This window comes from Moschus berezovskii, chromosome 12, assembly GCF_049115385.1.
Source record: "Moschus berezovskii isolate FMDL1 chromosome 12, NW_MosBer_1.0, whole genome shotgun sequence".
NCBI classification, from domain to species: domain Eukaryota; kingdom Metazoa; phylum Chordata; class Mammalia; order Artiodactyla; family Moschidae; genus Moschus; species Moschus berezovskii.
Genome location: NC_142471.1, coordinates 23,901,014 through 23,927,968, shown reverse-complemented (window position 1 = coordinate 23,927,968; position 26,955 = coordinate 23,901,014). Strand labels below are relative to the sequence as shown.

The following is a 26,955-nucleotide window of genomic DNA, read 5'->3' as shown; positions in this document are numbered from 1 at the left end:
ATTTAAAGTGGACCATAACTCATAATTAATGTTTGATGTTCTTCAGCAGAGCAGACTATGGTAACATCTGCCCCACAGAGAGAACCATTTTGTTTAAAAATAAATGGTAATTTAATTTTTCTTTTTAAGTTTTCCTTGCTAGTCTTTGTTAGGTGAATTGGCTGTGGAAAATCATGGAAACCTTTCATATTTTCAAAGGATGAGAGGCTCGGTAACAGTTATGATAAACAAAAGGAGGCCCCTAGGTACAGTCAGATTTCTCATATAAGATGCCATTAATAGGACAGTACATGCAGGCTAAGTCACTTCAGTTTTTTCTGACTCTTTGTGACTCTATGGACTGTAGCCCGCCAGGATCCTCTGTCTGCAGAATTCTCCAGGAGTGAGTTGCCATGCCTTCCTCCAGGGCATCTTCCTGACCCAGGGATCGAACGTGTGTCTCTTATGTTTCCTGCATTGGCAAGCAGATTCTTTACCACTGGTGCCACTTGGGAAGTGTTTCCTCTCAAATTATTATGCTATGAATTTACATAAAGCCCCCAGACAGCTTGTTAAAAATGTAAATTTCCCAATCCCTCCCCCAAGATTTTGATTCAAGGAGACAGAAGGAGGCTACATTTATCAGCAGACTCTGATGGACAGCTAGGTTTAAGAAACATACTGTAAAGTAATAAATAAAAGTAATAAATTTTCTCCTGATAGGAAGAGAGGACATATAAAACTATGCTAATGTAATATAAGTTCTGTGAGGACAAAAATAAAGTTTTATCTGCTTTGGTTTTCCTAAAAACTGCTATAGCACTTGGCACATTTTAGATGTTCACTAAATATTTACTGAACAGACACATTTTTATGAGGGTCAGAAGTACATTTGAAGTAGAATAACTGGTTATGTAATGCTAGTCTTGTATACATAGGATTGATCTCTGCAAAATTCCTCCGTCAGTGAGATTGGGTACAATTTTGGAGAAAGTGTTCTTTAAAAATGTGTATGAAAAGGCAAGAAATTGGAAAGTGGAAATACTCAGATGGTCAGCATGTGATCTTCACTTTTTATGTAGACATCTCTTGTCTTTATAGTTAAACTGTACATTTTTTGAGAATAGTAAATATAGGTTTGAATATTCCCTTTGGCATTTTACACCTTTTATCATTTAACATCCCAAATAGGACTTCACAATTTGTATCTATTAAAAAAGACTAAAGAGAATACTATTTATAACTCCTCTATCATCCCTGTTGCTTGAAGGGCTCAGATTTTTCTCTTCACCATCCCTGCTTCTCTTTGGGAAGTAATCATTGCCATATCTGTCCCAACAGCTGCAGAAGGCTGCTCTCGGATGACTGGAGGTCCCAACAATTTGTTTTTATTCTTCTTTCATTCTATGACAGAAGCACAGATGAGCTCACTGAGCATGTAGTTTGCTTACTTTGCTTTTCCTGGGACAAATCTTGGATCAATATGGTGAATAACATTTGCTGTGTGTTACACACCGTGCCATTAGCAGACATTTTTCTGGTATCTTGGCTTCTGATCTTGCCTTGTTCCATGGTTCTGACTTTACAGTCACCTTTTGGATCTCAAAGTTGATTTTTTCTCTTAATGCTGACTATTATCTCTTCTTCAATAGTAATCAGTAACCATTCTTGGACTGGATCTGACTCCAGGATCTCTGGGTACCTCCTACTTTGGCACTAATCCTTAAGCCAGTATTTCCACCAGGTCTATCCTGGTTCATGGTAATGAAGTGCTTGAAGAGGGAAGACCATCCTTGAGGCTGGTAGAGAAATCCAAAAATAAAGTAGTGCAATGCTAACCCAGACTAAAACCTTGCGGCTACAGAAATCACTCCTAAGACACAGTCTCTCAAAAGAAAAATAAAACCTTATATTCAAAAAGATTTTAGTAATTTGCTGGTTACATTTTAAAGTTTATTCCCCTTCTACTTGTTGACTACTGCAAGATGATCATTTCTTATTTGCCTTTCAAAATAAGCAAAATTATACTACATTATGTATTTAGCAAATTCATTTGCATTTAAAACCATGTACAGAACAAACTATAAACTACCTGACAAATTAAATTTCCCCAATGAATCTAAGGCCTTAATGAGTTATATACTTATGGAATATAGTGTCATGTATCTGAAGACTTTTTATTGCACTTATAGTACTTCAAAAAGCTTAACATATTTTGTTTAAATTGGGCAAATAAATCCAATCTCAGTTATATAATGCCAGATTTCAGTCTAATATGAAACTAAATTGCCAAATATAAACTTAGAAAATCAATTTAAAGTGGATATTGTGCTTGTGCTGCTGTGCTCAGTCCTGTCTGACTCTTTGCAACCCCATGGACTGTAGCCCACCAGGCTCCTCTGTCCATGAAATTTTCCCAGTCAAGAATACTGTAGTTGGTTGCCATTTCCTCCTCTAGGAGATCTTTCCAACCCAGGGATCAGACCCACGTCTCTTGTGTCTTCTGCATTGGTAGGTTGGCTAGCGCCACCTGAGAAGCCCAAAGTGGATATATTGATGTCTTAACAATGGGTTGGTCTCAGAGATTACATTTACTTAACAGTTTGGGTAACCACTAAGTCCTAGACACTCTTCCAGACACTTAGACTACATTAGCATACAAAGCACATATCTAAGCTTACATTCTGAAGGAGTAAGATGAACAATAAAAATAAAATAAATAATAAAAGTAGTATATACTGGGCTTCCTTGGTAGCTCAGTGGTAAAGAATCTACCTGCCAATGCAGGAGACACATGTTCAATCCCTGGGTTGGGAAGATCCCCTGGAGAAGGAAATGGCAATGTACTCCAGTATTCTTGCCTGGAAAATCCCAAGGACAGAGGAGCCTGGTGGGTTATAGTTCATGGGGTCTCAGAGTTGGACATGACTTAGTGACGAAACAACAACAATTATAGAAAAAAGAAAAGTAAAAAAGACAGTGAAGATTAGGAGTGGAAGGGATGAGGTGGATTTCAGCTAAAATAGGATGGTTTGGCCCACTAAGAAAGTGGCTTGAGCAAGCCTTGAAGAAGATGAGGTTTTTAACCTTATGTATATATATGGGGAGTGGCCAGTGCAAAGGCACTCAGGTGGGAGCAGATACTGTGTTCAATGAATAGCAGAGGCTAATCCGTCTAGAGTGTAGAGAGCATGGGAGAAAGTAACTGGAGATGAAGTCAGAGAGGAAATAGACTATAAAGGGACAAGAGTAAAAGTAGGGAAGCCAGTAAGGGAGGATATTATACCAATCAGGAGAGAGACGATGGAGACTTGGACCAGGATGGTATTGTTACAGGGCATGCGTGTGGTGTCTGGCTGCTTGCAGCCCAAAAGCCTATAAAGAGGCCAGATTGGTGGAAAGGAAATTTGCTTTATTTCAGATGCTGGCAACTGGATGGGAGAGTGGGGGACATCTGTCCAAAGGCCAACTCCCCCCACACATGCACAGTGACAAGCAGGGGGTGAGACCTTTTATAGGTGGATGAGGGGGAGCTACATGCAGAAGCAGCACAGTTATCTCTAACAGTCGTCTTCAAAGTGGTCATCATTGGTCTGACCAGCATCGTTTTTGGTTCAGTTAATCTTCAGTTCCAGGGTCCATTTGTTCCCATTTCTTTGCAGCCAGTTCTTGGAATTGTGGCAGCTCATGTCCTGGGTACAGTCTGGTCACCTTGTAGTTAACTTGTACCCCTGGTGTTCTAGTATCTGTAAGATAGCTCACAGGATATGGCTCCAAACATTATCTATAGCCTTTGAGAAATAACTAAAGGTCCTCGACCATGCTTAATGACTACGTTATTATTATTTAGTCTCTTTTGACTGTTTTTCTTTGTATTTGCATTTTTCACTTCTCTGATTAATTCTTTGACTAAAGTTTTCCTTAGACAAAAGACAGGCGGAGGACTTAGTAGCGGGGCAGGGACCATAGGATCCTGCTTTGATTCAGTATCAATGGAAGTGGTGGGGATTGGTTAGATTCTAGACTTATGCTTAGGCAAAACCAATGGCGATTCCTAATGGACTAGAAATTGAGGTATGGGATAAATAGAGAAATTAAAGATGACTTCTAGTGTTATGGGCTGGAGGGATGGTAAAGCCATCAACTGCTTCTATAGGTCAAGTTTGGGGAATAACATCAAGAGTTCAACTCATTTGAATTATGTTCGAATTTGGCCCTCATTTTTTGTGAGACTTTAATTTTTGCAGCATGTTTTTGATATTAGGCATCAAAACACCATGATGTATTTTGCAATATTTTATAAAATGATTGCAAAATTAGGCACTAAACAATAGTAATATGGATTTCTATTTAGATGTCCTAGACAGTGGCAACATCTTTGCAAATGGTCTTGGAGGGCAAGGAACCAAAAGCTTTGATGAAAATTAAAACTTATATAAAGACCAGATATGATAACATTTGGACTTAAAGTCTAGAAAATAAATTTGGTGAATCTGAAAGGTTTTTCTAAAATAATTTAGAGAATGACATATGCTTTTTATTGCATATGCCAGTTGACATTTGGAATTTGGAATTGATTCTGGTCAGTCTTCTTAGGGTCTCAGTTTGCTTATCTACAAAATAGTACTCATAAAACCTGTACTATGAATCTCTAAAGTTTTTATTTAGGATCAAGTTACATGTTTACATGTAAATACATTGTAGACTCTAAAGTGCTATAAAATATTTCTGAAATCTGAGTACTTATGAAAAAATTAATTTTTCTTCGAGTTTCATCTAGGTTCTCTCATCATCAGCATACAGTGGAAGAAACATGTGTCTAGGGTCACTAACATGACCAAGGGCTTTCCAGGTGGTGCTCGTGGTATAGAACTCACCCGACAATGTGGGAGACGTAAGACACATGGGTTCAATCCCTGGATGGGGAAGATCCCCTGGAGGAGGGCACAGCAACCCACTCCAGTATTCCGCCTGGAGAATCCCCATGGACAGAGGAGCCTGGGGGGCTACAGCCCAAATAGTCACCAAGAATCGGACATGACTAAAGCAACTTAGCACACATATAACATGACCAAGGGCTGAGTCAGAATTTACCAGTATTATAAAAAATCCTCAGTATTCCCTTTCTACGATGATTTTTAATACCATATCCATTTAATATGCAACATACATCATTGACACTCTGTGTTCTGAAATCATAAAGTGCTTTCACCAGTAAGTGCATGTAATCTAGATGTCACAAAGAGCTTAATATTTTTGACTTGGTCACCAGATCATGTAATAAGATGGTCAAAATGCTAACATAGATCCCTCCAGCTATGAAAATTTTATTTTCTTCATTTCTAGTTGGTAGAATACTCATATGCATTTGTACATTTATAACTATATTCTGCTCATCCATCGAAGCATTAACTTGTCTCTGAAATATCCTTGATTTCCATCTGTTTGCTTCGTGGAATGATTGGGGAGAATGGAATTGTAGCATGTATATTATCATAAGTGACCAGTCCAGGTTCGACGCATAATTTTTCCTCTGTTCATTTCTTTGCATTTGTGCTTTTTTAATAAAAATACTTTTAACTGTAAAGAAAAAAAAATTATAAAAAATAAATAAATAAATAAATTTTGAGAAAGTCACAAAAAAAAAAATAAAATAAAATCAAAAAAAAAATAAAATAAAATAAAAACCATATCTGGTCACATATGGTGATGAGTGGATATCTCTGACTTAGATAAATGGATGAAGAAATTTCCAGGTCTCACCATTAAAATCGTTTCTCAGTGTTTTTTGGGAAGAGGCAAATCAAGTGAATAAGACCTACAAGATTATATAACACATCTGCCTATCCCTCACTTAAAGATACATGTAGGCTACAGCATCAATCCATACTCTCAGGTTTTATTGCATTACTTACTGTTAGTTTGCACAGAAGTAGTGCTAAAGATAAAACTGAGGATAGAGAAAAATGACAAACTCTTAGAGTGCAACAATTATTGGTTAATTTCTGAAGATGAAAGACTACATGTGTATATTAGTCCCTCGGTCATGTTTGACTCTTTGTGACTTCATGGACTGCAGCCGCCAAGGTCCTCTGCCTATGGGATTCTCCAGGCAAGAATACTGGAGTAGGTAGCCATTCCCTTCTCCTGGGGATCTTCCTAACCCCAGGAATTGAACGCTGGTCTCCACCATTACAGGCAGATTCTTTACCATCTGAGCCACCAGGGAAGGTTAATGAAGACAAAAAGACTACATGAATTTAAGGATACAATTGTTACTATTTTTTAGTGGATATTTCAAAACATACACAATATAAAGAGCATAGTATAATAAACAGTAACAGTTATCAATATTTTATTAATTGTGTTCCATCTATCCCCATCTCCCTTCATACATACCCACACATTCACACTTTTCTGTTTTTCTTTCTGGAGTGTTTTAAAGAGCAAAGCTCAGAAATCATGTCATTTTACACACACACACAAATATATATATATATATATATTTTTTTTGGTATGTAATTCTAACCAATAAAGACTTTTAATTTAACCATCTAGTATTTCTATACCTAACATATTTAACAGTAAGTTCTTAAAGTTGGTTTGTGGTCAAGACCTAAGTAGAGCCCAAGTACTGCATTTTGTTTTCGTGTTTCTAAGTTGCTTTAATTTTATTAAGTCATAGATTTATTGGGAGGTACCAGGTCATTTGGACTGTAGCTTGTTCCATGTTTTATATTCAATTGATTGCTTTCCCTATGTCATTTAACTTGTAAGGAGTAAGTTTTAATGGCATAGATGTTGAGAAAGAGTCTACTCAACTAATTTAAGCAGGACAGCCGGCCCCAAATTGATACTTGGGGTATTTATTCACTCCTGTTAGCAAATTTAACATTTGCAGAAATTAGGAATATATGAGGCTTAGGACTTGAAGGAAAAAATATATATCTATTTTGTGGGAATTCAGTAATTGATCAAATCTCAAATTTGATAAAAATTAATATTAAGGTATCATGAGTTTGAGTTGGTTTCCCATTCATATTTACTAGTATTTCTGTCCTCAACTTTTTACTGTACTTGCCTTTTTGTTGCTAGTTATGAAAAACAGATATTTAATATTGTTCCTTGCTAAATAAACCTGTTAATTTTTGCATTAATATTGAGATAGTCTTCTAAAAGAGGCTCAAAAAGTTACTTTCAAGAAAGCAGTCACAAAATTCAATTATAGTCATTTTTATTGAGAGAAATCAGTTTTCTAGCTTTTTATTTGGAACAAATTCCATGAAGGAACATGTGGCACCAGAGCTACAGTGTAAAATTTATGTCATATATATATTCCCAAACTTCTTATAACTTCTCGCAATAGAGCAAAGATGTTTTAGAGTAACCATAAAAGTCTCTGAACCAAATTTTCACCTTAATACTTGATGCTTTACTTTGCATGCATTTGTAGCTGTGCTTTGAATATCAAGTCAATACTCTTCAAACGATATAATAATAAACATTTTGCTATGTTTGCTTTAGGTGTATTCTGATGTATCAGTTTTTTTTTTTTTAAAGAAAATGTTCTGTCTTAGTCCATGTGGGCTACTCTAATAGAAAATGATAGATTGGTGGCTTATAAACAACAGAAATGTATTTCTCACAGTTCTGGAGTCTGGGAACTCTATGATCAAGAGGTGTTCAGATTCCATGTCTGTTGAGGGCCTGCCTCCTGGTCCACAGATTGCCATCTTCTCTCTGAAACTTCACATAGTTTAAGTGGCAAGGACTCTTATGGACCTCTTTTATAGGGGCACTAATCCCATTCAGGGCTTCCCAGGTGGCTCAGTGGTAAAGAATTTGCCTGCCAAAGCAGGAGCCTCAGGAGTTGCAGTTTCAATCCCTGGGTCAGGAGGATCCCTTGGAAAAGGAAATGGCAGCTTGCTCCAGTATTCTTGCCTAGGAAATCCCACTGACAGAGAAGCCTGGAGGGCTGCAGTCCATGGCGTCACAAGAGTCAAACAGGACTGAGCACACAAGCAGGAATCCCATTCATTTAATCAACTCCCAAAGCCTCCACCTCCAAATACCATCACTTTGGGGATTAGGTTTCAACTTGTGATTTGGTGGAGGTGGAACACAAACATACATTTTTGTACAATAGTAGATTTTCTATTGTACTTTTAAAGCATTATGTATAGTATTTTCAACAGGTACACTAGTGTATTTTAAAATTTGCCTTCCTGACAAATATATCAGCATTAAGAATTAAATCCCCAAGCCACCAGGTAGAGAAAGGTAATAGAAATTTGGATTTGGATTAAAAAGCATATATTTCATTAGTTCTATTTTTGTTTCTGAAGCAATGTCTAATTTTTTAAAAAAAAATTTGCTGGAGACCTAAGAGATTTAAAACATCTGATAGAAAAGAAATTCTGCAAAAAAAAAAAAAAAGGAAAGAAATTCTTTGTAAGTTGACAGTGTAGTAGCAGAGAATAGGAGCTGTGGGTCTTTATATTACACTAATATATTTCAGTCTATTTGGGGACTCTCTTGAACTAGGCTAGAGAACACTTCTCTGTACTGTAAATGCTTAATCCTGATTGAAATGTACTTCTCTTAAGAGTGTGGGGAATGCTTAGGAATCTCCTGTGGCATGCAGCAGAGCCCCCATGTGGCAAACTTGTGATTTAGGCAGAGGCTGACTGAGTCCCTGGAAGCAAATACCATGCTTCTCTCATAAAAATAACATTTCTTTATCTGGTGCTGGGGATGTAAGACTGAGTAAGACCAAGCAATCATTTACCATCAGAGGACTTGCATTTTAGTTGATAAGATAGTAAAATATAAACATTATAGACACACATTGCAATGTCAGCTGGGCTTCCCAGGTGGCAATAGTGGTAAAGAACTTGCCTGTCAATGCTGGAGACATAAGTGACTTGGGTTCGATCCCTGGATGGGGAAGATCCCCTGTAGTAGGTAAGGACAACCTGCTCCAGGTGTTCTTGCTTGGAGAAACCCATGGACAGGGGAGCCTGGCAGGCTACTGTCCATAAGGTCGCTGAGTCAGATATGACTGAAGTGACTTAGCATGTATACACACACACACACATACACACACACACAGAAGGCAACTCAGGTGACTCTATGTCCCCTCAGATGTAATCTCCCTTTGGGATTTTCATTGATTACTGTCAACACCTTTACAGTGTTGATGCTCCTTCTTGGACACTTCAGCCCGAGTAGACACAGTCTTTTCAGAACAAGTGGCACAGGCAAAAGGTTAGATTACGTTTTAAGAGTTTTTTTTTTTTTTTTTTAATTAAGAAATTTACGAGGTAACACAATGGGAACAGCCATAGCAACATGACTCATACAGTGAGACTTACACAGAGTGTCTTTCTGAAACCCAGTTTTCTGATTGGGGGTTGGTGTCAGGAAGGTTTGCTCCAACAGATGTGACCCCACCCAGTCAAAGCCCGCTCAGGACTCGTCGGTCATATCTCATCCTTACACAGTAAGTCCGCTGTTCAAACAGGAGTTTCACACACGCAACAAAAAGAGAAGCCTTTCCCCCAAATACCTCCTTGCCTCTCCATCAGTGATTTTCTTTCATCTCCAATACTTGGTCCTCAGGTACCTATGGTGACCCAATTCTTTCATATAATTTTTCCACTTACTGATGAATTATATGGTACTAGCTGATAATGGCTTATAGTATTATCCTTCTCAGTATGTGCTGTACTGTGCTTAGTTGCTCAGTCGTGTCCGATTCTTTGTGACTTCCCGGACTGCAGCCCACCAGGCTCCTCTGTCCATGGGGATTCTCCAGGCACCAACTGGAGTGGGTTTCCATACCCTCCACCAGGGAATCTTCCCAATCCAGGAATCAAACCCAGGTCTCCCACATTTGCAGGCAGATTATTTACCATCTCATCCACTAGGGAAGCCCAAGAGTACTGAAATGGGTAGCCTGTCCATTTCTAGGGGATCTTCCCAAAGGAGGAGTGGAACCAGGGTCTCTTGCATTGTGGGTGGATTCTTTACCAGCTGAGCTACCAGGGAAGACCAGCCTTCCCAGTATACTTGAAATTTAATAGGTAACTCTGAGAAGTGGAGCATATTAAAATATCAGAGACCTGAATTTTATGTACATAGTTTGAAAAGCAAATGTAAGAAGAGATTTGTATTAAAAGTACCCATACTTGCTTTTCTTTCTCAGCTTCTTCACCAATTCCTTTTTTTAGATTCAATCACTTTATTTTAGCTATCATTTCCTTTTCAAAATATTTCTGAATTTTGTTGAGATTTCCATTTCTTGCTACTGTAACTGAAGATGTAGTATCATCTTCTCTCTTACTTTCTTGCTTCCTATGTTAACATACTATTCAATAAATGGACAATATTTAACTTAGGATGACTAGGTAAGCAATGTCACTGTTGGATTAAGTGCTGTATTCGGTTGTTCTTCCATTCTCTTTCCCAGCATCAGGGGCTTTTCCAATGAGTCAGCTGTTAGCATCAGGTGGCCAAAGTACTGGAGTTTCAGCTTCAACATCAGTCCTTCCAATGAACACCCAGGACTGATCTTTAGGATGGACTGGTTGGATCTCCTTGCAGTCCAAGGGACTCTCAAGAGTCTCCATCACCACAGTTCAAAAGTATCAATTCTACGGCGTTCAGTTTTCTTTATAGTCCAACTCTCACATCCATACATGACTACTGGAAAAATCATACCCTTGACTAGATGGACCTTTGTTGGCAAAGTAATGTCTCTGCATTTCAATATGCTATCTAGGTTTGTCATAACTTTTCTTCCAAGGTGTAAGCATCTTTTTATTGCATGACTGCAGTCACCATATGCAGTGATTTTGGATCCCCCAAAAATAAATTCTACCACTGTTTCCACTGTTTCTCCATCTATTTGCCATGAAGTGATGGGACCAGATTCCATGATCTTAGTTTTCTGAATGTTGAGCTTTAAGCCAACTTTTTCACTCTCCTCTTTCACTTTCATCAAGAGGCTCTTTAGTTCTTCTTTACTTTTTGCCATAAGGATGATGTCATCTGCATATCTGAGGTTGTTGATATTTCTCCTGGCAATCTTGATTCCAGCTTGTGCTTCCTCCAGCCCAGCATTTCTCATAATGTACTCTGCATATAAGTTAAATAAGCACAGTGACAATACATAGCCTTGATGTACTCCTTTTCCTATTTGGAACCAGTCTGTTGTTCCATGTCCAGTTCAAACTGTTGTTTCCTGACCTGCATATAGATTTCTCAAGAGGCAGGCTTTTCAAATTTATTTTTGTGACTTTAGTAGTAAAAAAAATTAGAAAAACAATATGTAGGTATATGGTTTGTGGGGTGTGTGTATATTTTTTTATTACTAAGAATTAGAGCTTTAAAAGTAAATCTAATATTTCAACTGTGAAAGTCCCTCAGTCCTATCTGACTCTTTGTGATCCCATGGACTATATAGTCCATGGAATTCTCCAGACCAGAATACTGGAGTGGGAAGCCTTTTCCTTCTCCAGGGGATCTTCCCAACCCAGCGATCAAACCCGGGTATCCTGCATTGTAGGCAGATTCCTTACCAGCTGAGCCACAAGGGAAACCTTGACATTAGCAGGTTGTAAGCCATATGAGGTCACCATGGAGCTGCAGATTAGGACACAGCTCTTGGTTCACACTTGTACATATCTTTCAATCAATCACACACACAAGCACACCACAGAGTTAATGAAGTACAGCAGAAAACTTGCTTGCCAGGAGAACAAAGAACTAGAGCTCCAAGCGTCCTTAACTTGTCATGAAGAATCCTGGATGAGCCCCCAAGATGAAAGGTTGTCACTATGAGCCATGAAGGATGCTGGGATTCTTGGCTCTAGAGGAGAGGAATTTGATCCGGGGTCAGTGATGAGGCATGACCACTCAGAACTTTTGTGTAATAAAGTTTTAAGAGTCCCTTGGACTGCAAGGAGATCCAACCAGTCCATTCTAAAGGCGATCAGTCCTGGGTGTTCATTGGAAGGACTGATGCTAAAGCTGAAACTCTAATACTTTGGCCACCTCATGCGACGAGTTGACTCACTGGAAAAGAGTCTGATGCTGGGAAGAATTGGGGGTGGGAGGAGACAGGGACGACAGAGAATGAGATGGCTGAATGGCATCACCGACTCGATGGACATGAGTTTGAGTGAACTCCGGGAGTTGGTGATGGGCAGGGAGGCCTGGGGTGCTGTGATTCATGGGGTTGCAGAGTTGGACATGACTGAGCGACTGAACTGAACTGAACTGAAAGTGTAAAAGAGATAGAGAAAGCTTCTGACATAGACATCAGAAAGGGGCAGAAAGAATGAATCAACTAGGCAACCATTTATTTATGATCCAAGTTTGCAGTTTGTTTCTCTGGGTAACAAAATGTAGGCTTCTATTCAAAAACTAGTAATAGGTATCACAGTCATACAAATTATTGATTTAATTTATTGGCTGAGTTTGAGACCAGATTTCCTCTTAAAGGCAATGGTCTACATTGAGTCTATCTTTTTTTCTTTACAGTATTTAGTTAAAATCATGAAAAGATTTTTGACTTGGTGTACATTGGTTTCAAATTTGCTGTTTTCCTACGAGATACTCTAGGTTTCTGCCTTGAGAAACCAAAACAATTAAACATGTCACCTCATGTATTGGTCATTAGTCCTAATTCTTAATCTATGAAGATTTTCTATGGATACTTTTAAAAGGCGTGAGAGGTTGAACATAATTTAAGTGGATTATATGCTTTGCAATTTACACTTGGAAAATATTGCATTAATACCAAGTAATAATGATATAAAGGCTTAGAGAATCATAGAATTGGAAAGGATTTTGAGATTATATTATTCAATACACATTCTACGTATCAGAAAACTGAAACCCAGAGAGATAAGGTAACTAGCTTTATTGACATATGATATGGGTACCAAAACTTTGTGTGGAGCTCAGATCCTTTGAGTCTAGTGTATTTTTTATACCATTCTGTCTTCTTAAAAATCCAAACAAAAGTTTTTTTTTTTACCTTGTTAAAAGCAATAGCACTAATAAATAACATTTTACCTATTTTCATATAGATTTATCCAAACAACTAAGACTTAAAATTTGTTTTGTTAGAAGTGAAACATAGGTTTTAAACTATTCTTTGTTTCTTTTCCATTTTAAAAGCAATACATATTTATTATAAAACATGAGGGTAATGGTTTCACTGTCTACAGTTTGACAATTATGCAATTGTTTTACTAACTGGAATTTAATGCATCACATTGGACAGGGAGGACTGGCATGCTGTGGTTCATGGGGTCGCAAAGAGTCGAACATGACTGAGCCACAAACTGAACTGATTCTTTGAAGTGGGTGAAAGAAATATTTCAAGTTCCTTATACTGTTGTGAATTTAGTTTATAGAACAATCTTTATGGATGAATCACTCGAGTTCAACTTCCCTTAAGTCACTGAAACGTGTAAATTATTGGCTCCACAAAGGAAAGAAATCACTGATATTCTAATACACAGCCTCTCTCCTATATGGCTGACATTATCTTTTAAATAGCAAGTTATCCCATGCCAAAGGACAAGATAAATAGGAAAGAATTATTATGTTCTTCTCCTAAGATTTGGTGAGTTTTCAGTGGAATGATCCAAAGGTTAAGTCCAGAATGGTCTTGCTGCTTCCCTAAAACACTACTGCCAGTCTGGTTGTGCTGTTGTTTTGCTTAAATCCCTTGAGAAGCTCACTATCACCTCTGGTTAAACATGACATACCTCATGACACACAAGTTTCTTCTGATTTGATTCTTTTTGTTATTAAAGTCAAACAATCAGCCATCAAGAAAAACAGGGACCTTATTGGAGAAGGAATTGTAGCTTCATTTTAGTGTCCTGCACTTTGCTGTTCTCCATTTGTCTTACTGTCCTGTGTTCACCTCTGTTCTGCCTCAAAGCTCCAGTTTATTCATGATTTTTGCTTCCTGTGGAGTTTGCTTGCCACATCTTCAGTGCCTACACACTACCTCATGACTCAGCCTTACTTTGTGTCAGCTCATTCTTTCAGTAGTTTTCAGTTTAAAATTCTAGAGAAAGCAAGTCTGAAATGCCATCTCATAGGCTGCTATCTGACTTATGAGTTGGTTCTTGAATAAGGTGATCACCCTGAGTCTAGTCAAATATGGTGGAGGGTTGAGAGTCATGGTGAGGTTGGCAGGGTCATGGTTATAAAACTGGGCAGGTGCTTCAGATGGGGCCTATTGCAGTTATGAAGTGTGGTGAACGACACCTGATTTAAAGATCCTTTGCTATCTGGTCCAAAGCTACCCTTTTGCCATTATTTCCACTCACTATGTGATATGCTATGCAGCCCACAATCAAGTGACATCAAAATATTTATCATTCTCTGAACAAGCCATGTTCTATCATGGCATGCTTCACTGTTTACACTGTTCTTATACAAATATCCTCCCCGCCCCCATTGTTCATCAGGTGAAATTGTCTGTTAGATCAAATGTTGTATTCTCCATAGTCTCTTCTAGGGATTTTGGTTGACTTCCTCATAAGCACTTTTAGGTTATATTACATATACATATGAAATACAAATACATTGTACTGTATATGTTTATATGTAAAATTTTCCAACAAAATAGCCTTTAAAGTCAGGGATGATGGAGTATCATTCATCTTCAAATATCAACTATTGACACATAATGCATATTCAATATGTGTTAGAAGAAAAGAAAAAAATCAATGTGATACAATGGGAGATACTCCTATCATAGTCAAGAGTCCCTGGAGTACTGTAGCTGACTCACAGGTTGCCAAAAATATAGTCAAGTATAAGGGCAATGTATGTACCAAGTATGACAAATGCTCAACTTTTGAGTCAATGAGCCAGAATACTGGTTTATTTTTCACCATTTGCAATCTCTATTCAACTAAAAAGTGTTGCAGATGGATTTTTAATGCTCCTTCATTCTCCTCCAACCTGAGAAATTTTACTCCGAGGGCACTTTCATTTGTGTCTGAAGGCAGTGTCCTTGTGTTCACAGAAAAACAACTCCTCATCTGGGTTTGTTTGTCAACATGTGCAGGGGCAATCTGGGGACAAACTCCTTATCTGGGTCTGTTTACTCCTCTGTTCCTTACCTATAGTATGACCTCAGGGGGCATTTTTTGCCTTAAGTGGGCTTTCATTAGGTTGTTTACTGGAATATCTGTAACTTCCAAAAAGTGTGCCCATGGTGTCAAGAAATCAAGCTTTAGAAGTCAACTTGAAGAAACCAGACCTGAAGGACCAGTTGTGATCTGGTCTGTTTTTGTCTATTTTGTGTCAGTTCCCAGTTCTAGGTGTTGGAGGGAGAATTCAGAGGAAAGAAAAGATGTATTTCTTTTTTTAAAATTTTTATTGAAGGCTGGGCTCCAGAATCACTGCAGATGCTGATTGCAGCCATGAAATTAAAAGACACTTACTCCTTGGAAGGAAAGTTATGACCAACCTAGATAGCATATTAACAGCAGAGACATTACTTTGCCAACCAAGGTCCATCTAGTCAAGGCTATGGTTTTTCCCGTGGTCATGTATGGATGTGAGAGTTGGACTGTGAAGAAAGCTGATCGCCAAAGAATTGATTCTTTTGAACTGTGGTGCTGGAGAAGACTCTTGAGAGTCCCTTGGACTGCAAGGAGATCCAACCAGTCCATTCTAGAGGAGATCAATCCTGGGTATTCATTGGAAGGACTGATGCTAAAGCTGAAACTGCAGTACTTTGGCCACCTCATGCGACGAGTTGACTCACTGGAAAAGACTCTGATGCTGGGAGGGATTAGGGGTGGGAGGAGATGGGGACGACAGAGGATGAGATGGCTGGATGGCATCTCCAACTCGATGGACATGAGTTTGAGTGAACTCCGGGAGTTGGTGATGGACAGGGAGGCCTGACGTGCTGTGATTCATGGGGTCGCAGAGAGTCGGACGCGACTGAGCGACTGAACTGAACTGAACTGAATTACTTTACAATAATATATTGGTTGGTTTTGCCAAACGTTGACATGAATCCGCCCCAGGTGTACATGTGTTCCCCTTCTTGAACCCCCCTCCCACCTCCCTCCTCCCCATATCCTCCCTCCAGGTCATCCCCGTGCACCAGCCCCGAGCATCCTGTATCATGCGTCTAACCTGGACTGGTGATTCATTTCATATATGATAATATACATGCTTCAATGCCATTCTCCCAAATCATCCCACCTTCACCCTCTCCCACAGAGTCCCAAAGACTGTTCTATGCACCTGTGTCTCTTTTGCTGTCTCGTATGGATGTGAGAGTTGGACTGTGAAGAAAGCTGATCGCCGAAGAATTGATGCTTTTGAACTGTGGTGCTGGAGAAGACTCTTGAGAGTCCCTTGGACTGCAAGGAGATCCAACCTGTCCATTCTAAAGGAGATCAATCCTGGGTGTTCATTGGAATGACTGATGCTAAAGCTGAAACTGCAATACTTTGGCCACCTCATGCGACGAGTTGACTCACTGGAAAAGACTGATGCTAGGAGGGCTTGGGGGTGGGAGGAGACGGGGACGATAGAGAATGAGATGGCTGGATGGCATCACCGACTCGATGGACGAGTTTGAGTGAACTCTGGGAGTTGGTGATGGACAGGGAGGCCTGGCGTGCTGTGATTCATGGGGTCACAAAGAGTCGGACATGACTGAGCGACTGAACTGAACTGAACTGAACTGATACAGGGTTAAGGTTACCATCTTTCTAAATTCCATATATATGCTTTAGTATACTGTATTAATGTTTTTGTTTCTGGCTTACTTCACTCTGTATAATAGGCTCCAGTTTCATCCACCTCATTAGAACTGATTCAGATGCATTCTTTTTGATGGCTGAAAAATACTCCATTGTGTATATGTACCAAAGCTTTCTTATCCATTCGTCTGCAGATGGACATCTAGGTTGCTTCCATGTCCTGGCTATTATAAACAGTGCTGCAATGAACATTATAGTACATGTGTCTCTTTCATTTCTGGTTTCCTCGGTGTGTATGCCCAGGAGTGCGATTGCTGGATCATATGGCAGTTCTAGTTCCAGTTTTTTGAGGAGTCTCCACACTGTTCTCCATAGTGTCTGTACTAGTTTGCATTCCCATCAACAGTGTAAGAGGGTTCCCTTTTCTCCACACCCTCTACAGCATTTTATTGCATGTAGACTTTTGGATAGCAGTCATTCTGACTGGTGTGAAATGGTATCTCATTGTGGTTTTGATTTGCATTTCTCTGATTATGAGTGATGTTGAACATTTTCTCATGTGTTTGTTAGCCATCTTTATGTCTTCTTTGCAGGAATGTCTGTTTAGTTCTTTGGCCCATTTTTTGATTGGGTCGTTTATTTTTCTGGAATTGAGCTGCAGGAGCTGCTTGTATATTTTGGAGGTTAATTCTTTGTCAGTTGTTTCATTTGCTATTATTTTCTCCCATTCTGAAGGCTGTCTTTTCACCTTGCTTATAGTTTCCTTTGCTGTGCAGAAGCTTTTGATTTTAATTAGGTCCCATTTGTTTATTTTTGCTTTTATTTCCAATATTCTGGGAGGTGTGTCTTGGAGGATCCTGCTGTGATTTATGTCGGAGAGTGTTTTGCCTATGTTCTCCTCTAGGAGTTTTATAGTTTCTGGTCTTACATTTAGTTCTCTAATCCATTTTGAGTTTATTTTTGTGTATGGTGTTAGGAAGTGTTCTAGTTTCATTCTTTTACAAGTGGCTGACCAGTTTTCCCAGCACCACTTGTTAAAGAGACTGTCTTTTCTCCATTTTATATTCTTGCCTCCTTTGTCAAAGATAAGGTGTCCATAGGTGCATGGATTTATCTCTGGTCTTTCTATTTTGTTCATTGATCTATATTTCTGTCTTTATGCCAGTACCATACTGGAAAAGATGTATTTCTATACTCACATTGTTTACAATCCAAAATGGCATAAAGATGAGACACTACCCACCGTGTGGGTAGTGAGTGCTATCATGAAAAAAGACCAGGGTGCTATGTGATTTCATAGGATCGACAGCTATCCAGACCCAAATTGCAGAAGCAAGAATTTAATTCAGTTCTAACAAAGAAAAATTATGGTGATAAAAGTGCATGATTTTACAGTAATTAACTATTAATACATCTAGCCAGAGCAGTATTCAGAACACTTCCTTATTTGTTTTGTAAATTCTCAGTTATATTCAGTAGAGATTGTTTGAAATTTAATCTAACCATGCAGTTTAACCTAGCTAATATTCAGCATGACCAGTACCTCTTAGTGAACACCTGTAACATATTGGTCAGTGAAAAATTAGGTGAATATTATTAGTCAGTATCTTTAAAATTCTACTTCAAGGCATCTTTGATAGCCTGCACCATCCTTTCATCCTAAACATTCTTTAAAACAGATGAGGTGCCATGGTGACAGCTTGGATAAGATCCTTGTCCACAAATACTATAACTTGACTGAGACAAATGTGGACCTATTTTCAGAAGTAATCGTGCCTGGCAGCTTGGATGTTGCAAAAAACTGGCATAGAGTCACACTGTCACCACAGAGGCTTGAGGTCGAAGTAAAAGCACTTAAAGTCATTCTGAGAAGCAGTATACTGAAGGGAAAAGTTTTTATCTTATAATGCAAAATCAATATGGAATTCTGATCCAATTTTTTTTAGTCTCTTCCCATGGGAAAATTAGGTGTCTTAGACAGTTTATGCCAAGCAGCCTGCCATGTGGTATGCACTAACTTCCTTTAGACTTTTCAATATCAGAATCAATTTGAAGCCATCAGATAGAGCTTCTAGCCAAGGCTTTCAAGCAGACAATTCCCACATGTGCTGTGTGTAGTGAAGCCAATATAATGCCTTCTGGAATAAAAATGTAACTGTTCTACAAAATAGATCCTTATGCTAAAACACACACACACAGACATTGTGTTTATGTTTTGAGATTAACTTCAAGATTTTTAACCAATTTCTGAGTTTTCTACACGTCTACTTTGTAACAAGAGGTAATCTGAGTTCATATTAATTTAATTTCATCTTATTTCGTTTGCCTGAAAATCAGAATCAAGAAAGCCTTTTCTTAATTGGTCTGATGGTAGTGGCACACATATTTTAATATGTGTTAGGGATAGATGCTCTCAACTATTAGATATTGATGGTGTTCTCTGAATTACAATTGGTGGTATGATCAGTTGAGAACTTCAATCATTGTACAAATTCATCAGATATATTAATCTCAGAGTTCCCTATATGAGTTATATATGAGAGCTCCAACTTTGGCAGGAACATAATACAAGTTTCTGTTTGCTTTATATGATAGAAAACCTCTCAAAATATGGATTTCAGGAAATAAGTGCAACTTTCAGTTCAGTCCAGAGCACATATAATGCACAAATTCTTTATATGTTCATTATGGTTTATCCACCTGAGGTGTCTAAGAAATAGATTAGATTAGATTGAAAATTGGATATCAACTTGAAAAATTAGTAGGACCAGAAAAACAACATAGTAACAAGAAAAAATGAAAAATAGATATACAAAAACAGTTGTTTCCTTTTGTCTTCAAACAGATTATTGTTAGTAAAACAGGAAAAAACAACTAAATAAACAAAAATTCTTGCAAGCTACATATCATCTCTGACTTACCTTAGGCAACGTGCACAACCTACCAAGGGAACAGCATCAAAAGTGGAATGATAAGACCAACAAAAATGCTACTGAGGAACAGAAAGGATAGGGGTAATAGGTTTCCAAATTGGAAAGCTCGACAGCCTAAATTTATCTGTGGATAAATTCAATGCTACATGATCAGAACCACAGCAGGAATTTTTGTGTTCAATTCTGTGCTTTTAAAATATTTTTTGTTTTTAAGCGTTCCAATTTGTAAATTTCCAAACAGACAAAAGTAGAGAGAATAAGGTAGTGAACTTTACTGTACTCATCACCCATGTTCAGTGGTCAACAATTATTATTAGCACATGACCAAGCTTTATTTAACATTATCCCCCTGCCTTACCACTCCACCCAAATGGACTATTTTGAAGCAAATCCCAGGCACCACACAATTCACTTGTATGTAACTCTGAAAGATAAGGACTCTAAAAAATATTGCTATGATGCTATTATATTGTCTCATTTAAAAAAGTTAGTAAAAAATCGGTAACTTCCAGTCAAATACCAGGCTTCCCTGGTGGCTCAGTGATAAAGAATCTGCCTGCCAATGCAGGAACTGCAAGTTCAGTCCCTAGGTGAGGAAGATCCATGTGGTTGCAAAGAGTTGAACACGACTTAGTGATTAAACAACAACAGCAATCAAATATTGCTGCAGCTGCTGCTGCTAAGTCACTTCAGTCGTGTCCGACTCTGTGTGACCCCATAGACGGAAGCCCACCAGGCTCCCCCTTCCCTGGGATTCTCCAGGCAAGAACACTGGAGTGGGTTGCCATTTCCTTCTCCAATGTGTGAAAGTGAAAAGTGAAAGTGAAGTTGCTCAGTCGTGTCCGACCCTTAGCGACCCCACGGACTGCAGCCTACCAGCCTGCTCCATCCATGGGATTTTCTAGGCAAGAGTACTGGAGTGGCTTGCCATTGCCTTCTCCGCAATCAAATACTCAGTTCAGTTCAGTTCAGTCGCTCAGTCGTTTCCGACTCTCCGCGACCCCATGAACCACAGCACGCCAGGCCTCCCTGTCCATCACCAACTCCCGGAGTTCAATCAAATACTAGTCAGTATCAAATTCAATATGTATTTATACACACATACTCATGTATACATATATATGGTTGGATTTTTAGAATCAGAATCCAGACTAGACCTTCACTTTGAATTTTCATAATATAAATCTAAAATTCCTTTAAACTATAAACTTTCACCTCCATTTTCCCTTTATAATTCATTTGTTAAAGAAACTACGTTATATTCCTATAGAATTTCCCACATTCATGTGTTTTTCTGAATGCTCCTCCGTGATTCTCTTTAGAATTTCCTCTGATCCCTATTTTCTAGGCTGCATCTAGACATAGAAATTTGATCAGATCCAGTTTTGATGTTTTGGCAAGAACACTTCATTCAGAATATTGGATCCATCCCATTGCACCACATGAGGAAATCCAAAATGCCTCTCTTTATTTTGGTGTTAAGATTGATCCATAGGTTTATACGTGGTTGGATTAGCTCATCCATTAAAAAGTGCCCTGTCAGTTGTTTACTAAATGGTTTAGTTTTCACTGATAATTATTATATAGGTCTAATTTTTCAAAAAGTATTGCAATATAGTAAGAGTCTATCACTTCTTTTTCATTTAATAACTGCAATTCTTATCTAGAAAATAACCTTCATCAAGTGTTTATGTTGAGGCACAATTTGTATAGGAAAGCAGAAAACTACTTGATTCTTTCTCTTTAACTATAAGTTTTCAGAATAATAGTTTGAGTCTCTAAAATTCTCTGGAGATGACTCTTAAATTGTTTTTATTTGTCATTTTAACCTTATGGATCTTATCATATTTGACAGTTTTTAATTCATTGATGTTACTGTTTTTTTGTTGTTTAACTTATCTCATTTTTGCTAATAAGGACCACTTCAATTTTGCCTCTGAGTCCTTTTGAAATGATCCCAGTAGTCACTGATATATTCTCACTTTATGGTAGGCCAAGCAGTCCCAGGCTCTTTTTTTATATTTGCAGCTCAGACCAGGAAACAGCCACATCGCTAAGGCATCTTGGTTGCTTTTCTGGAAAATGAGGTTCAGAGCCCACAGTCTAGATATTGAGGAGGCTCACAGCTAATCAACTGACAACTAATTCTAGGTCTTTTTGATAGCAAGATTTTAAGAGAAATCCTTTGTTTATATTGATATTTCCGTACTTTCCATATTTCCAATTCAAATTTTGGATTATAGGTTTTTGTTTATTTTTTAAGTATTTTATTTCATGTGTTTATTTCTTTTTTCTTAAAATGAGAAGTTTAGTTCCATAAGATTGTACATATACAATAATTTAATAATACTTAAGAAAGAAATGCAATAAAGCAAAATGGCTGTCTGAGGAGGCCTTACAAATAGCTGTAAAAAGAAGAGAAGCAAAAAGCAAAGTGGAAAAGGAAAGATATAACCATCTGAATGCAGAGTTTCAAAGAAAAGCAAGGAGAGATAAGAAAGCCTTCCTCAGCGATCAATGAAAAGAAATAGAGGAAAACAACAGAATGGGAAAGACTAGAGATCTCTTCAAGAAAATTAGAGATACCAAGGGAACATTTGATGCAAAGATGGGCTCATTAAAGGACACAAATGGTATGGACCTTCTATTAAGAAGAGGTGGCAAGAATACACAGAAGAACTGTACAAAAAAGATCTTCATGACCAAGATAATCACGATGGTGTGATCATTCACCTAGAGCCAGACATCCTGGAATGTGAAGTCAAGTGGGTCTTTGTTCATCACTATGATCAAAGCTAGTGGAGGTGATGGAATTCCAGTGGAGCTATTTCAAATCCTGAAAGATGATGCTGTGAAAGTCCTGTACTCGATATGCCATCATATTTGGAAAACTCAGCAGTGGCCACAGGACTGGAAAAGGTCAGTTTTCATTCCAATCCCAAAGAAAGGCAATGCCAAAGAATGCTCAAACTACTGCACAATTGCACTCATCTCACACGCTAGTAAAGTCAGCTCAAAATTCTGCAAGCCAGACATCAGCAATCCGTGAAACGTGAACTTCAAGATATTCAAGCTGGTTTTAGAAAAGGCAGAGGAATCAGAGATCAAATTGCCAACATCTGCTGGATCATGGAAAAATAAAGAGAGTTCCAGGAAAACATCTACTTCTGCTTCATTGACTATGCCAAAGCCTTTGACTGGGTGGATCACAATAAACTGTGGAAAATTCTGAAAGAGATGGGAATCCCAGACCACCTGACCTGCCTCTTGAGAAACCTATATGCAGGTCAGGAAGCAACAGTTAGAACTGGACATGGAACAACAGACTGGTTCCAAATAGGAAAAGGAGTACGTCAAGGCTGTATATTGTCACCCTGCTTATTTAACTTATATGCAGAGTACATCATGAGGAACGCTGTGCTAGAAGAAGCACAGGCTGGAATCAAGATTGCACAGAGAAATATCAATAACCTCAGATATGCAGATGACACCACCCTTATGGCAGAAAGTGAAGAGGAACTCAAAAGCCTCTTGATGAAAGTGAAAGAGGAGCGTGAAAAAATTGGCTTGAAGTTCAACATTCAGAAAACAAAGATCATGGCATCTGGTCCCATCCCTTCATGGGAAATAGATGGAGAAACAGTGGAAACAGTGTCAGACTTTTTTTGGGGGGGGGCTCCAAAATCACTGTGGATATTGATTGCAGCCATGAAATTAAAAGACACTTACTCCTTGGAAGGAAAGTTATGACCAACCTAGATAGCATATTAAAAAGCAGATTCATTACTTTGCCAACCAAGGTCCATCTAGTCAAGGCTATGGTTTTTCCAGTGGTCATGTATGGATGTGAGAGTTGGATTGTCAAGAAAGCTGATTGCCAAAGAATTGATGCTTTTGAACTATGGTGTTGGAGAAGACTCTTGAGAGTCCCTTGGACTGCAAGGAGATCTAACCAGTCCATTCTAAGGGAGATCGGTCCTGGGTGTTCATTGGAAGGACTGATGCTAAAGCTGAAACTCCAATACTTTGGCCACCTCATGTGAAGAGCTGACTCACTGGAAAGGACCCTGATGCTGGGAGGGATTGGGGGCGGGAGGAGAAGGGGATGACAGAGAATGAGATGGTTGGATGGCATCACCGACTCGATGGACATGAGTTTGAGTGAAGTCTGGGAGTTGACAATGGACAGGAAGGCCTGGCATGCTGTGATTCATGTGGTTGCATAGAGTCAGACATGACTGAGCGACTGAACTGAACTGAAGAGTAAAAACAGCAATATTAATAATGTAATTAGTTAAAACAACTGAAGATTTCTTTGCAGTTGTTATGCCATTAGGATATCCTTGCTAGGCGTATATAATCAACTTATTGGTTTATGCAACTTAAAATAATTTACATGTGGTTAAACTACCAGTTCATATAGTTATATTCCCTTTTTTCATTTTGCCTTTGGTTTCTATGGATTATTTTTTTAGTTTGAATTAATTGTTTTAAAGATTATTTAAAACATTATTACATTCCCAATGTTAAAACTTCAAAGTAAAGCACATTCAGAGAACTTTAGCTTATTTACCTTGTCCCTTTTCCCTGGATGTCACAATTCTTATTCATTTTTGGTTTGTTTTTTCTAAAATATATTATAGATATACTCATATATGTATTCCTATCCCTCTTTTCTTTGATAAAAGTTAACACTTTACATGATTAAACATCTTACTCCTTTTTACTGAAAAAATACATCCTTAAAGTACTCAGTAGAATTCCTCATTATTTTTACAAAAAACCGACATTTTAAACATGGGGCCAGGAACCAGGGTAGTTAATCTCATTCAGTCAACCAACTTTTAATGAGAGATTAATAAAAGTAAGTGTAATATTCTTGTGATAATAAGACTAATAAGCCACAAATTCTGTAATAATGGAGCTTAAGATCTATTAACAGAGTGAGATACTTAACTAACAATTACCCTACAGTGGTAAGTGCTGATGGAAGTGAACAGAGTGCTGCCAGAGGAACCCACGGGAGAGACATCAAACCAGAGAGGCCTTGAGCTAAGTCTTAAAGAATGGGAGGAGTTGGCCAGCATAAAGTTAGAGTCTACAGGAGGGTTCAGGTAGAGGGAGAAGCAGACATGAATTCCCATGGACTAGGGGATGATACGGAGAAGGCAATGGCAAGCCACTCCAGAACTATTGCCTAGAAAATCCCATGGATGGAGGAGCCTGGTAGGCTGCAGTCCGTGGGGTCGCTAAGGGTCGGACGCGACTGAGCGACTTCACTTTCACTTTTCACTTTCACACATTGGAGAAGGAAATGGCAACCCACTCCAGTGTTCTTGCCTGGAGAATCCCAGGGACAGGGGAGCCTGGTGGGCTTCCGTCTATGGGGTCGCGCAGAGTCGGACACGACTGGAGTGACTTAGCAGCAGCAGCAGCAGGGGATGATAACATGGACCTAGAGAGATGAGGCTAGTGAACCAGGTGGGGAAAGTTCTGATCAGTGAAGTCCTTGTACTCTGAGCCATGGGGTCTGGATGTGGCCTTGAAGATTCTGGAAGTAGCCCAGAAAGAATAGGACTTTAACATGAAACTGTTGATGCAGGAGTTATATTTTAGAAAGACAACCCTTCACTCAGTTGTTTATCAGTATTATTTAAGAAATGATTTATGATCCATGTTAATATCAAACATGTTCTTTAATATCAGAACATAACCTATTGGATATGCTATGAAATCTGTATGAGAAAAAAAAAAACCTAAAAGAATATCATTAATAAAATCAACCAACCAGTCAACTAACCAACCAAACTGTGACCCAAGTACCTACCATCTGGCCAAAATCCCTCCAACCCCCCACCCCCGCAACTTGTTATGTAATCTAAGTATTGAAGTTTCAAAGAAACAAAAATATGAACTGTGTTGTTTCCTAGGACACTTTGTATATATATATATATATATATTTTTTTTTTTTTTTTCTTCCAGGATTCTTGCCTGGAGAATCCCATGGGAGTCTCAAAAGAATTGGCCATGACTTAGTGACTAAACAACATATCTATCTATCTGTCTATACACACATACATACTATAGTCATAGTCATTCAGAGCTTGAAGGCAGGATATATTCAGTTGTAAAGTACCTGAAAGTCATAGCATTCTTTATGAAGCATCATGAAATATTTAAATTTAAAAATAAGTATCTGATCTTATGCTAAACTTGTTGCTACTAATTGTTATGGTTTATGTCAGTGTTGAGGCAGGCTCTGTTCTAGGGTTTTATATGTATTGCTTCCATTAATCCTCATGACTTTATTATAAGGAAACATTTGTGCTATCCCCACTTTATAAATGAGGAAACTCAGGTACAAAGAGATGAAGTAGACTCTACCAGTGTTTATAAGTAGTAAACAGGCAGGGTTGGGTTCACACACACAATCTGACTCCAGACTCCAGAGCTGATGGTATCAAAGATTATATTATACTGCCTTCCTTTCTTGGAATATAGAAAAAAAAAGAAGCCAAAGGAAATAATACAGTTGAAGAAAATATATGAAAGAACATTTTATATTAACATTTTCTAGAAATTAATTTTCCCAACTTAATTAACAAATCTTAGTGATTTTAGTGATAATACGTTTTGACCTACCTCACCAAAAAACTGTGAATATTCTTTAAGATTGTGACAGAAAGTCTGTGGATACCCAATGCTTGACAGATTAGATGCCTGAAGTCTTGCAAGAGGTATCTGGTTTGATGACAAGTAAAAGCAGAGTTCATGCCTCCTGTCTCACACAGTAAAGTGTGAGATTTGGAACAGAGCTTTAAGGGCATTTTAGACCCAAATAGTCATTGGTCACTCAGATCATATTTAATTCTAGACCTTTCTAAGCCCCAAAGAAAGTGAAAGATGGAATTGAGGCTGAATTTGTTTCCAATGGTACACTACCATCCATAATTCCAAACAGGTCATTCTCACTTATTTTTATCTGTCACTTTTCCCTCTTCAGCTTTCAAAGATGGCACAATTATACAGAAATGTGGCTACTCAGTGGACCACTTCTAAATTTATTGTGAATTTCTTCAATATTTACCAAAGCTCTGATCATTTTTCTAATGTTAATGTAAGTGAAAAGTCTACTCTATGTATGCACATTAAGTACAGTTTGCAAAGATCTGCATCAAGGGAAACAAGGCTTTTTTATTTGATGCCACAGTTAATTGACTTCAATTACATATGAAAACCAGGAACTGCTGAACCCTGTGTCTTTCATTTCTTTGTTGAGA

At 38.3% G+C, this 26,955-nt stretch overlaps 2 protein-coding genes across 4 annotated transcripts in view; one reads left to right on the top strand and one right to left on the bottom strand.

Moving 5' to 3' along the window:
• CTNNA3 (catenin alpha 3) overlaps positions 1–26,955 on the top strand; it is a 1,978,275-nt gene that overhangs the window by 848,431 nt on the left and 1,102,889 nt on the right. The window lies entirely within an intron of this gene.
• The window catches only part of LRRTM3 (leucine rich repeat transmembrane neuronal 3), a 123,093-nt gene that overhangs the window by 4,024 nt on the left and 92,114 nt on the right, over positions 1–26,955 (bottom strand). The gene's annotated exons all lie outside the window — the stretch shown is intronic.